At 44.6% G+C, this 13,318-nt stretch overlaps 1 long non-coding RNA gene across 1 annotated transcript in view; it reads left to right on the forward strand.

Annotated features, from left to right (window-relative positions):
* The window catches only part of LOC143785018 (uncharacterized), an 86,632-nt gene that overhangs the window by 39,913 nt on the left and 33,401 nt on the right, over positions 1-13,318 (forward strand). Inside the window, exon 2 of the long non-coding RNA XR_013217946.1 lies at positions 12,176-12,259. This is a non-coding gene — a long non-coding RNA (uncharacterized LOC143785018). The remainder of the gene's footprint in view (positions 1-12,175; positions 12,260-13,318) is intronic.

Below are 13,318 nucleotides of genomic sequence, written 5' to 3' on the forward strand. Positions count from 1 at the left end.
TGTCAGATTCTTAATGTGCTTGTCCCCATAATTACAATTTTTGCTATAGAAGTTTAAACTATAATCCACTTTGCCCACCAGCCTCCGGTGTTTGGTTTGAGGCACAAATTTTATTATATTTATTATATATGTTACTTTGTTGTATATTTAAATAAAGAAATTGTTACATTGTACACAAATTGTTTTTTATGGCACTTCTTGATCCTGCAAAAGGATTGTTATGCTACACTAAAATATATACATTATGATTGTCGTGTGGCAGTTTGTTGTGGTGTCTCCTGTTGGCGACGTTGTCTGTGAGATTCCGCTTCCTGGGCTTGTCTGGCGGCAGTTTGTTGAAGTGTCTCTTACTCTCGACATAGTCGTTGCCTTGCTGCTGCTGCTTTTCTGTCATCCTCATTGGTGTATTTTCGCTTATGACCCATTGGAAGACAGGAAGCGTAAATCGTGATAGTGTACAGTAAAGAAGTATCTGTTCAGCGCGCTGTAACTGACAGAATGTGTTCCGTGAACGTGACTGAACTATGTCGCACTGTGACTGACTGAACATGTTCAGTAAACGTGAGTGAACTATGTCACACTGTGACTGACGAAACGTGTTGAGTAAACGTGGCTGAACTATGTGGCACTGTGACTGACAGAACTTGTTCAGTAAATGTGAGAGAACTATATCACACTGTGACTGACAGAACTTGTTCAGTAAACGTGACTGAACTACATGGCACTGTGACTGACAGAACTTGTTCAGTAAACGTGACTGAACTGCGTGGCACTGTGACTGACAGAACTTGTTCAGTAAACGTGAGTGAACTATGTGGCACTGTGACTGACAGAACTTGTTCAGTAAACGTGAGTGAACTACGTCTCACTGTGAGTGGGGGTTAAATTCCGTACAAATATTGCTGATTGCCGGGCGCAACCAATCAGTGAAGCGTTGTTTAAATCCTGCGCCAATTCGCGGCTGGAATGCGCCTGTCGCTGATTGGGCGCGGCCGGCCGGGTCATCTTCATGGAGTTGGTTTCTAACCGTTTGTACAGACACATACACATTTGTGGCCAGCTGGAGGTTATTTTGCAAGGCTTTGGCAGTGCTCCTCCTGTTCCTCCTTGCACAAAGGCTTTGGTAGCGGTCCTGCTGCTGGGTTGTTGCCCTCCCATGTAAAATTGATTGTCAAACAGTGTTGCCTCCTAAGTGGACAGTTTGATTTCACAGAAGTTTGATTTACTTGGAGTTATATTCTGTTGTTTAAGTGTTCCCTTTATTTTTTTGGGCAGTATATATATACAGTACAGAACAAAAGTTTGGACACACCTTCTCATTTAAAGCTTTTTCTGTATTTTCTGACTATGAAAATTGTACATTCACACTGAAGGCATCAAAACTATGAATTAACACATGTGGAATTATATACTTAACAAAAAAGTGTGAAACAACTGAAAATATGTCTTATATTCTAGGTTCCTCAAAGTAGCCACCTTTTGCTTTGATGACTGCTTTGCACACTCTTGGCATTCTCTTGAAGAGCTTCAAGAGGTAGTCAGGGGAATGGTTTTCACCTCACAGGTGTGCCCTGTCAGGTTTAGTAAGTGGGATTTCTTGCCTTATAAATGGGGTTGGGACCATCAGTTGTGTTGAGCAGAAGTCTGGTGGACACACAGCTGATAGTCCTACTGAATAGACTAATGAAGAAGGTGCACACAGCACTCAAGGTCCTCGTTGGTGGTGCACAAGTAAGGTTTCCAGCCCGTCAATTAGTAATCACAAAAAACTTGGCACTCATGGTTTTGCAGAAAAAGTTGAACATTTCTTTTTTTGTGCATCCAGTTCAAAGATTTTAAATGTTTTTGGTCTATTCACAAGACCTTCATCAGAATAATCTTTAACAAAGTTGAACAATACAATTACAATATTGTGTTAGAAATAATTTAAAGACAAACAATGTTAAAAAAGTGCCAATATAGTGCAAGGTGAGGAGCCAAAGAAAGTAAGTGGCACCACCAGATGGCAGGCAAGAGCAAGATGTAATGCTAGTAAACAACGTCGTCAAAGATTGAAAATACACAAATAAATACCAACATAAATAAAACTTGCATCCAGAGACTAAAAAAAATCATATAGTGTGTTGACTATATTCCCATAGCCCTCAAAATTACAGCTAAAGTGCCTGCAATACACATTGGATAGAATGCTGGAGCATAGATGTGAAGACCATAGTATCCTACATTGATGTAATGAATGTAATAAACATATCTTACCTCATGATGTGATGGTGCCACTTCCCCTACGCACGTTTCGGCGACGTGCCCTCGTCAGGGGGTAGTGGCATCATTACCTCAACATACTCCTTAAAAACCTTGACTGGCCAATCACGATGTACCTAATTTTATTCACATGACTGCATGTTAAAGGAAGTGGGGGAATGGAATGCTGGTACTCGTAGTTCTAGAGAACCAAACTGACCAATCACCATACGCCTAGTGTTAGTCACATGACCCCATGCCACAGAAAGTAGGGGAATGGAATGCTGGTACTCGTAGTTTTAGAAACCCAAACTGACCAATCACAATATACCAATAAACCAGTCTTACCTGTATGCCTCATAGCTGCGGTACTGATGTTGAGAAGAACAGTTTTAATGTTATATGTTAATTATTTCTTCCAGGCTCTGAGGCGTGTGGGGCCTGGAAGAAATCACTGCCTCCTGACTTCATGATAGTGGTACCCCCCTCCCATCAGCATCACACTGACCTGTGACGTGCAGTTGTGGCGCTATAGTCTAGAGCAGGGGTCCACAACCTTTCTTACCTTGAGAGCCACATTCCGCTATGAAAGTTGGTCGAGAGCCACAATGCAGATAGTCATAGAAAAACCTAGAGAAGGCACAAATAATAACATGCAGATTTTCGCTTTCACTCTATCCTTATGCATTTTACATTATTGTTATGCAACTTGAACTCTAGTGCCACCTATTGGAAGTAGCAATCTTAAAAGTCAATACCCTTTAACAGTCCCATAAGATGCTTCATATATTATTGGCCCCACTGTTGTGAATTCTGTTTTTGGGCTCCCTCTGGTGGCTGCAGATGGTACTGGGTGACTTGCGTTCCCTACGGTCTCTGGCATCCACCTGTTCCATCAGGAAGTGGGAGTTCCTATTTAACCTGGCTTCTCTGTCATTCCCTCGCCCGCTATCAATGTATCAGTGTGTCTCTGTTACCTTTGCTACCTGCTCCTAAAGCCTACAGGACAAGCTAAGTCTGGATTTCCCTGTTTCATGTTTGCTTTCATGTTTTTAGTCCAGCTTGCAGATATGTAAATCTCTGCTGCTGGTTGCTCTAGTGGGCTGAAATTACCACTCATGTACCATGAGTTGGCACATGAGTTCAAGTAATTTCAGGATGGTATTTTGAAGGGTTTTAAGCTGACCGCGCAGTTCACCTTTTGTATCCTCTGCTATCTAGCTTTAGCGGGCCTCATTTTGCTGAATCTGTTTTCATAACTACGTTTGTGCCTTCCTCTCATTTCACCATCATTACATGTGGGGGGCTGCTATTTCTGTGGGAATATTTCTCTGGAGGCAAGAGAGGTCTGTGATTCTTCTGATAGGGGAAGCTAGATCTCCGGCTGGCGCGAGACGTCTAGAGCCCCCCCAGGAACGTTCCCCGGCTGCTGCTAGTTGTGTGTTGAGGTTCAGGATCGCGGTCAGCTCAGGTTCCATCACCCTAGAGCTCGTCCTGTTTTTGCCCGTGTTCTTTTGTTAATTCCCTGCCATTGGGAACATGACAGTATAGCCGGCCCACAAAGTGTTAATTGTATTGGCTGAAGTAGGAGGAAAAGAAGTCTGAGGAACCTTTTTTTTTTTTCCTCTCTCTTACTCAGAGTGTGCTGCCTAGCCATAATTGCAGCCTGCTGCTTCTTTCCTCCTCTTAATCCTTGAATGGCTCTGACCTCAGCTGTTTAACATGGACGTCCAGAGTTTGGCTTCCAGCCTGAATAATCTTGCTGCTAAGGTGCAAAATATACAAGATTTTGTTGTACATGCTCCTGTGTCTGAACCTAGAATTCCTACCCCAGAGTTTTTTTCTGGGGATAGATCTAGTTTCCTGAATTTCAGGAACAATTGCAAATTGTTTCTTTCTTTGAAATCTCGCTCCTCTGGAGACCCTGCTCAGCAGGTTAAGATTGTTATATCTTTCCTGCGGGGCGACCCTCAGAATTGGGCATTTGCATTGGCACCAGGAGATCCTGCGTTGCTCAGTGTGGATGCGTTTTTTCTGGCATTGGGTTCGCTCTATGAGGAACCTAACTTAGAGATTCAGGCTGAAAAAGCTTTATTAGCTCTCTCTCAGGGGCAAGATGAAGCAGAAATATATTGTCAGAAATTTCGGAAATGGTCAGTACTTACTCAGTGGAATGAGTGCGCCTTGGCTGCCAATTTCAGAGAGGGCCTTTCTGAGGCAGTAAAAGATGTTATGGTGGGGTTTCCTGCGCCTACAGGTCTGAATGAGTCTATGACAATGGCTATTCAGATTGATCGGCGTTTACGGGAACGCAAACCTGTACACCAGTTGGCAGTGTCTACTGAACAGGCACCTGAGACTATGCAATGTGATAGAATTCTGTCCAGAAGCGAACGGCAAAACTATAGACGGAAAAATGGGTTGTGTTTTTATTGTGGTGATTCAGCTCATGTTATATCAGCATGCTCTAAACGCACAAAAAAGGTTGATAAGTCTTTTGCCATTGGCACTTTGCAGTCTAGGTTCATTTTGTCTGTGACTCTGATTTGTTCATTGTCATCCATTTCCGTAGATGCCTATGTAGATTCGGGCGCTGCCCTGAGTCTTATGGATTGGTCATTTGCCAAGCGCTGTGGTTTTTGTCTGGAGCCTCTGGAGGTCCCTATCCCCTTGAAGGGAATTGACTCTACACCATTGGCTAGGAATAAACCACAATATTGGACACATGTGACTATGCGTATGACTCCCGTTCATCAGGAGGTGATTCGCTTCCTTGTACTGTATAATCTACATGATGTCCTAGTGCTTGGTCTGCCATGGTTACAAGCTCATAATCCAGTCCTTGACTGGAAAACAATGTCTGTGTTAAGCTGGGGATGTCAGGGGGTTCATGATGATGCACCTCCGATTTCCATCGCTTCGTCTACTCCCTCTGAGGTCCCTGCGTTTTTGTCTGACTATCGAGATGTTTTTGAGGAGCCTAAGCTCAATTCGCTCCCTCCTCATAGGGATTGCGATTGCGCTATAGATTTAATTCCTGGCAGTAAATTTCCTAAAGGTCGTTTGTTTAATCTGTCTGTGCCAGAGCATACTGCTATGCAGGATTATATTAAGGAGTCCTTGGAAAAGGGACATATCCGTCCATCTTCATCCCCTTTAGGAGCAGGTTTTTTTTTTGTGGCCAAAAAAGATGGTTCCCTGAGGCCTTGTATAGATTATCGTCTTTTGAATAAAATTACAGTCAAATATCAGTACCCTTTGCCATTATTGACTGATTTGTTTGCTCGCATTAAGGGGGCTAAATGGTTTACTAAGATAGATCTTCGGGGTGCGTATAATCTTGTGCGAATAAAGCAAGGGGATGAGTGGAAAACCGCATTTAATACGCCTGAGGGCCATTTTGAGTATTTGGTAATGCCTTTTGGACTTTCTAATGCTCCTTCAGTCTTCCAGTCCTTTATGCACAATATTTTCCGTGAATATCTGGATAAATTTATGATTGTGTATTTGGATGATGTTTTGATTTTTTCTGATGATTGGGAGTCCCATGTCCAACAGGTCAGGAAGGTATTTCAGATTTTGCGGGCCAATTCTTTGTTTGTAAAGGGCTCAAAATGTCTTTTTGGGGTCCAGAAGATTTCTTTTTTGGGGTACATCTTTTCCCCTTCTACTATTGAGATGGATCCTGTCAAGGTTCAGGCTATTTGTGACTGGACGCAACCTACTTCTCTTAAGAGTCTTCAGAAATTCTTGGGCTTTGCTAATTTCTACCGTCGCTTCATAACTAATTTTTCTAGTGTGGTTAAACCTTTGACTGATTTGACTAAGAAGGGTGCTGATGTTGCTGATTGGTCTCCTGCGACTGCGGAGGCCTTTCGGGAACTTAAGCGCCGGTTTTCTTCTGCTCCTGTGTTGCGCCAGCCAGATGTTTCACTTCCTTTTCAGGTTGAGGTTGATGCTTCCGAGATTGGTGCGGGGGCGGTTTTGTCGCAGAGAAGTTCCGATGGCTCGGTGATGAGGCCATGTGCGTACTTTTCTAGAAAATTTTCGCCCGCCGAGCGGAATTATGATGTTGGTAATCGGGAGCTTTTGGCCATGAAGTGGGCATTTGAGGAGTGGCCTCATTGGCTGGAGGGTGCTAAACATCGTGTGGTGGTCTTGACTGATCACAAGAATCTGATTTACCTTGAGTCTGCCAGGCGTCTGAATCCTAGACAGGCTCGTTGGGCATTGTTTTTCTCCCGTTTCAATTTTGTGGTCTCATACCTGCCAGGTTCAAAGAATGTTAAGGCGGATGCTCTTTCTAGGAGTTTTGCGCCTGGAGATTCTGAGCCCACTGGTATCCTTAAGGATGGGGTGATATTATCTGCTGTCTCCCCAGACTTGCGTCATGCTTTGCAGGAGTTTCAGGCGGATAGACCTGATCGTTGTCCGCCTGAAAGACTGTTTGTTCCGGATGATTGGACCAGTACAGTCATCTCTGAGGTCCATTCTTCTGCGTTGGCGGGCCACCCTGGAATATTTGGTACTAGAGACTTGGTGGCCAGGTCCTTTTGGTGGCCTTCTTTGTCAAGGGATGTGCGTTCTTTTGTGCAGTCTTGTGAGGTTTGTGCTCGGGCTAAGCCTTGCTGTTCTCGGGCCAGTGGACTGTTGTTATCTTTGCCTATCCCGAAGAGGCCTTGGACGCACATTTCCATGGACTTTATTTCAGATCTCCCTGTCTCTCAGAAAATGTCCGTCATCTGGGTTGTGTGTGACCGTTTTTCTAAAATGGTTCATCTGGTACCCTTGCCTAAGTTGCCTTCCTCCTCTGAGTTGGTCCCTCTGTTTTTTCAGAACGTGGTTCGTTTGCATGGGATTCCGGAAAACATCGTTTCTGACAGGGGATCCCAGTTTGTGTCTAGATTTTGGCGGGCGTTCTGTGCTAGGATGGGCATTGAATTGTCTTTTTCGTCTGCATTCCATCCTCAGACGAATGGCCAGACGGAACGAACTAATCAGACCTTGGAAACTTATTTAAGGTGTTTTGTGTCTGCTGATCAGGACGACTGGGTTGCCTTTTTGCCCCTGGCTGAATTTGCCCTCAATAATCGGGCTAGCTCTGCTACCTTGGTTTCTCCTTTCTTTTGTAATTCGGGGTTTCATCCTCGTTTTTCCTCTGGTCAGGTTGAGACTTCTGATTGTCCTGGAGTGGACATGGTGGTGGATAGGCTGCACCAGATTTGGAGTCATGTGGTGGACAATTTGAAGTTGTCCCAGGTGAAGACTCAGCAGTTTGCTAATCGCCGTCGTCGTGCGGGTCCTCGACTTCGTGTTGGGGACTTGGTATGGTTGTCTTCTCGTTTTGATCCTATGAAGGTCTCCTCTCCTAAGTTTAAGCCTCGGTTTATCGGTCCTTATAAGATCTTGGAGATTCTTAACCCTGTATCTTTTCGTTTGGACCTCCCAGCATCGTTTGCTATCCATAACGTCTTCCATCGGTCGTTATTGCGGAGGTATGAGGTACCGGTTGTTCCTTCGGTGGAGCCTCCTGCTCCGGTGCTGGTGGAGGGTGAATTGGAGTATGTTGTTGAGAAGATCTTGGATTCTCGTGTTTCCAGACGGAGACTCCAATATTTGGTTAAGTGGAAGGGTTATGGTCAGGAGGATAATTCTTGGGTAGTCGCCTCTGATGTTCATGCCACTGATTTAGTCCGTGCCTTCCATAGGACTCATCCTGATCGCCCTGGTGGTTCACGTGAGGGTTCGGTGACCCCTCCTCAAGGGGGGGGTACTGTTGTGAATTCTGTTTTTGGGCTCCCTCTGGTGGCTGCAGATGGTACTGGGTGACTTGCGTTCCCTACGGTCTCTGGCATCCACCTGTTCCATCAGGAAGTGGGAGTTCCTATTTAACCTGGCTTCTCTGTCATTCCCTCGCCCGCTATCAATGTATCAGTGTGTCTCTGTTACCTTTGCTACCTGCTCCTAAAGCCTACAGGACAAGCTAAGTCTGGATTTCCCTGTTTCATGTTTGCTTTCATGTTTTTAGTCCAGCTTGCAGATATGTAAATCTCTGCTGCTGGTTGCTCTAGTGGGCTGAAATTACCACTCATGTACAATGAGTTGGCACATGAGTTCAAGTAATTTCAGGATGGTATTTTGAAGGGTTTTAAGCTGACCGCGCAGTTCACCTTTTGTATCCTCTGCTATCTAGCTTTAGCGGGCCTCATTTTGCTGAATCTGTTTTCATAACTACGTTTGTGCCTTCCTCTCATTTCACCGTCATTACATGTGGGGGGCTGCTATTTCTGTGGGAATATTTATCTGGAGGCAAGAGAGGTCTGTGATTCTTCTGATAGGGGAAGCTAGATCTCCGGCTGGCGCGAGACGTCTAGAGCCCCCCCAGGAACGTTCCCCGGCTGCTGCTAGTTGTGTGTTGAGGTTCAGGATCGCGGTCAGCTCAGGTTCCATCACCCTAGAGCTCGTCCTGTTTTTGCCCGTGTTCTTTTGTTAATTCCCTGCCATTGGGAACATGACACCCCACATACTGCTCCATATGTAATTGGCCCCATATACTGCTCCATATGGAATTGGCCCCATATACTGCTCCATATGTAATTGGCCCCATATACTGCTCCATATGTAATTGGCCCCATACTGCTCCATATGTAATTGGCCCCATATACTGCTCCATATGGAATTGGCCCCATATACTGCTCCATATGGAATTGGCCCCATATACTGCTCCATATGGAATTGGCCCCATATACTGCTCCATATGGAATTGGCCCCATATACTGCTCCATATGGAATTGGCCCCATATACTGCTCCATATGGAATTGGCCCCATACTGCTCCATATGGAATTGGCCCCATATACTGCTCCATATGGAATTGGCCCCATATACTGCTCCATATGGAATTGGCCCCATATACTGCTCCATATGGAATTGGCCCCATATACTGCTCCATATGGAATTGGCCCCATATACTGCTCCATATGGAATTGGCCCCATATACTGCTTCATATGGAATTGGCCTCATATACTGCTCCATATGTAATTGGCCCCATATACTGCTCCAAATGGAATTGGCCCTATAAGATGCTCCATATTAAATTGGCCCCATAAGATGCTCCCTATAGAATTGGCCCCATAAGATGCTCCCTATAGAATTGGCCCCATAAGATGCTTCCTATTAAATTGGCCCCATAAGATGCTCCCTATACAATTGGCCCCAAAAGATGCTCCCTATTAAATTGGCCCCATAAGATGCTCCCTATTAAATTTGCCCTATAAGATGCTCCCTATAAAATTGGCCCCATAAGATGCTCCATATTAAATTGGCCCCATAAGATGTTCCATATTAAATTGGCCCCATAAGATGCTCCCTATATTACAGGCCCCATAAGATGCTCCCTCTATTACTGGCCCCATAGGATGCTCCCTATATTACTGGCCCCATAGGATGCTCCCTATATTCCTGGCCCCATAAGATGCTCCCTATATCACTGGCCCCATGATCCCTAGGCATCCAGTACAGAGCAGTATGGACATGTGTACATGTTAGGGCACGTTAGGTTAGGCTATGGGTTGAACTAGATGGACTTAAAGTCTTCCTTCAACCTTAATAACTATGTAAGATGTGTAAGTGGTCCACAGCGTACAGATCCAGCACAGCTCCGTGTACCAGGGTGCTGCAGATCAGCCCCATCCATTTCATTAGGAGCGGAGCTGCAGAGCCGAAGAATGGCCTCTACACTGTATTCAGAGCTGGTCCCTGATGTGGAGCCCCCACTAATATCCTATCCTAAGGATATGGCACCACTGAGCAATAAGGAGACCTGTGGCCGTGTAATAACATGTATGTATATATATATATATAATGTATAATCGCAGGTAACTGTGGAAGAACAGAAGCCGGCACCACACACACTATTGGTAGCTCTGTTGTAGCTGACATATGCCGTCACGTTGTGAGAGGTGTGAGGCAGCGGCCAGTGCAGATCCTTGTGAGTTACCTCCTTTAAGAACTGTTCAAACTGCTCATCCAACTCCTCCTTAGACAGCCGGTGAGACATGGCTCCTCTATGCAGATATTACACTGCGTTCAGGAACAGCCCCACCAAAAGACCAACCGTGAAGAAGTAGAGCGGGAAGCCTCACAGAAGAGGCCCACGTCACTTCACGTCAGGAACACCAAGCGAAACAACATAACCGGTGCGGGACAGGTAATTGGGACAACGCATCCCTGCCACTCGCGTTCCCGCCCACTGTAGTTGAGGAACATCCAATCGCTCATCTCCGTGCAACCACCAATAGCAACACAGAAGTCACGGGCTTCCTGTAAGCAAGAAGAAGAGTGGGGAGAGGTGATTGGCTGGAAGCCGTAGGCCTTGTGGGTGACGGTTGGGTTAATGTCAAATGGAGCTTCTCCTGAGAGGCGTCAGGGGAAGAGGCGGGGCCTTACAAATAGCGCTCCCACACCGCTGTACAGTCCCTAGGGACTTTTTTCTGTGATCGTCGGCGAGCCACATGTCGGGCAGGCGAGCCACATGTGGCTCGCGAGCTACGGGTTGGGGACCCCTGGTCTAGAGACTCACCGGAGCCTGCTCAGAAGATAGATGAATACTCAGTCCACAGAAGGGTGGATAAGGTTCACATAAAGCTGCAACTGCACATCACAGGTCAGTGTAACGTGAATGGGAAGGGGTGCCATTATAATGAAGAAAGGAGGCAGGGATTTCTTCCAGGCATCACATGCCCCGGAGCCTGGAAGAAATAATTAACATAAAACATTAAAACTGTTTTTCAACATCAACACCACAGCTATGAGGCATACAGGTAAGACTGGTTCAACCATTCTATAACCTGTATGCCCATAGTTTATATTCATCCAGGGGGGCGACAGATTCCCTTTAACTTTCTGCAGCTTCCAGCTAGCAAAACTCTGTCACATGATTGTCCTGTGCCATTTGGATGCATTTTTTTCCTTTTAGGCAGGGAGCACTAGCTCCATTGCCCTGCTACTCTCTCACATATTGAATTCCCCCTCCCCTCTAAAAAAAGCCCGGTTTTGCTTTTTGATCCAGCAAAGGAGTAGTTTTTTTTTTTTAATTAAAACATTTGTTTTCTTTCTTTCACGATGGCACTGCCCCACAACCTGCCACCCTAGGCACCTGCCCTCCAGTGCCTGGTGACTCACCATAAAATTCAGCATCAGTAGTATGCAGAAAAACGTCTAACAAGCCTGATGCACTTTGGAAACAAGTCGGTGGTGAGGTAAAAATAGAACTCTTTGGCCACAATGATCAATGGTTTGTGTGGAGGAAAAAGAGCACAGAATCTCAGGAAGAGAACATCTCACCAACCATTAAGTATAGGGGTGGATCAGTCATGCTTTGGGTTGTTTTGAAGCCAATGACACAGGAAACATTTCACGGGAAGAGGGAAGAGTGGATTCAATTAAATTTCAACAAATTCTTGATGCAAACATATGGGGCTGTGATTAGGAATTTCTGGGCACCACACTGGCCAAATTTTAGGGTCCCATTGACACTTTGCCCAGGCTCCACCCCAGTTCTAACTCCACCCAAGATCTGCCTCCTCCCCTCAAACCTTCCACAGTCCCACTGCCCACTCTTGGAAAAACTCCACTTCTGCACCCCATCCTCACCAATCACACAATAACAGGTCCCATCAAACACCATATCACATACATAGCCAGCAGCTTTTGTTTTGACCAAAAGATTTTTTAAGCCTGCCACCACTACAAGGTAGACTCTTTTGGCAGGGCCCTACTCTACTCTACTCTAACCTATTAAACATTTCTTAAAATATCAAATACTCTTTTTTAGGTATATTTTTATTTATTTTTCTTTAAGGGAATGTGTCACATACATTTTTTAAACTAATTGATACCATATTGTGATTATTTTTTATAATTTGTATTTCAGGTTTGCAGATAATTGTATTCTGTTTTCTGGACATTTATGGAAGCTGCTTTCTTTTCTGTTTGGAGATGTGGACATTGGACATATGTATGTTTATATATCATAGGACATTATAGGGGATTCTATTTCCTTGGGTGGATTTTCTATGCATGTTTTCATGTTTAGTGAAATGCAGGAAGAGGAAAGAGTTGAGCTGTGACGCTATCTACTGAGAATGGTGGATTCTGTTATCTCTCATTGTAATCCTCCTAGTTATGACAATGAGGTGACAGCTGAAAATGGATCTTGTCTGGACTTGTTAGTCTATTAGAAAAGCAGTTTCTGTTTATTTATTATTTTATGATATAAGGGGTGACACAAACATTAAAGTAAATTCTTCCAAAACTTTAAACTGTGATTAGGGGTATTTCAGTTCTTGAATTTCTATTTTTTGCTCCCCTTTTTCCCAGAGCCATAACTTTATTTTTCTGTCAATATGGCCGTGCAAGAGCTTGTGTTTTTTGTACTTTTGAACAACACTATTGGTTTTAACATATCGTGTACTGAAAAACGGGAAAAAAAATGCCGAACTGCAAAATTATAGCGCCAATAACAGAAGAGAAAACAAACAAAACAAACAGCAAAAAAGACAACGCATATAACCAATCAATACAGTGAAAATACGGATAGCACTGCCGCCACCATCACTGTGTGGGTGGTGGTGCTCAGTGTGAGTCTGCATTCTATGCACATGCACAGATCAAGATTTCAGCTCAGTGAATCACTGCAGGTGATTTAGCATTTAACTGTGTAGTGTTATTATGCACCTTGCGTGTGGCAGCCCTGAACTGTTGCCCCTTGGGTCTGGTGAGCTAAAGGAAAGAAGAGGGGGGCCCCGGCTGCTAGTGTGTCCTCTTTGCTTCTGCTCACTGGCCTCTATGCACTAGTAGAGGCACTAATACCCTGATGTCAGCCCTGCGAACATAACACTAACTGTAAAAAAGCTGAAGTTGAATAGAGGATGGCTTCTACACATGGATAATGATCCTAAACACACATCAAAATCGACAAACAATTACCTCAAAAGGCGCAAACTGAAGGTTTTTCAATGGTCCTCACAGTCCTCTGATCTGAACATCATTGAAAATCTGAAGCTAGACCTCAAAC

The sequence above is a fragment of the Ranitomeya variabilis genome, chromosome 7 (assembly GCF_051348905.1).
Source record: "Ranitomeya variabilis isolate aRanVar5 chromosome 7, aRanVar5.hap1, whole genome shotgun sequence".
NCBI classification, from domain to species: domain Eukaryota; kingdom Metazoa; phylum Chordata; class Amphibia; order Anura; family Dendrobatidae; genus Ranitomeya; species Ranitomeya variabilis.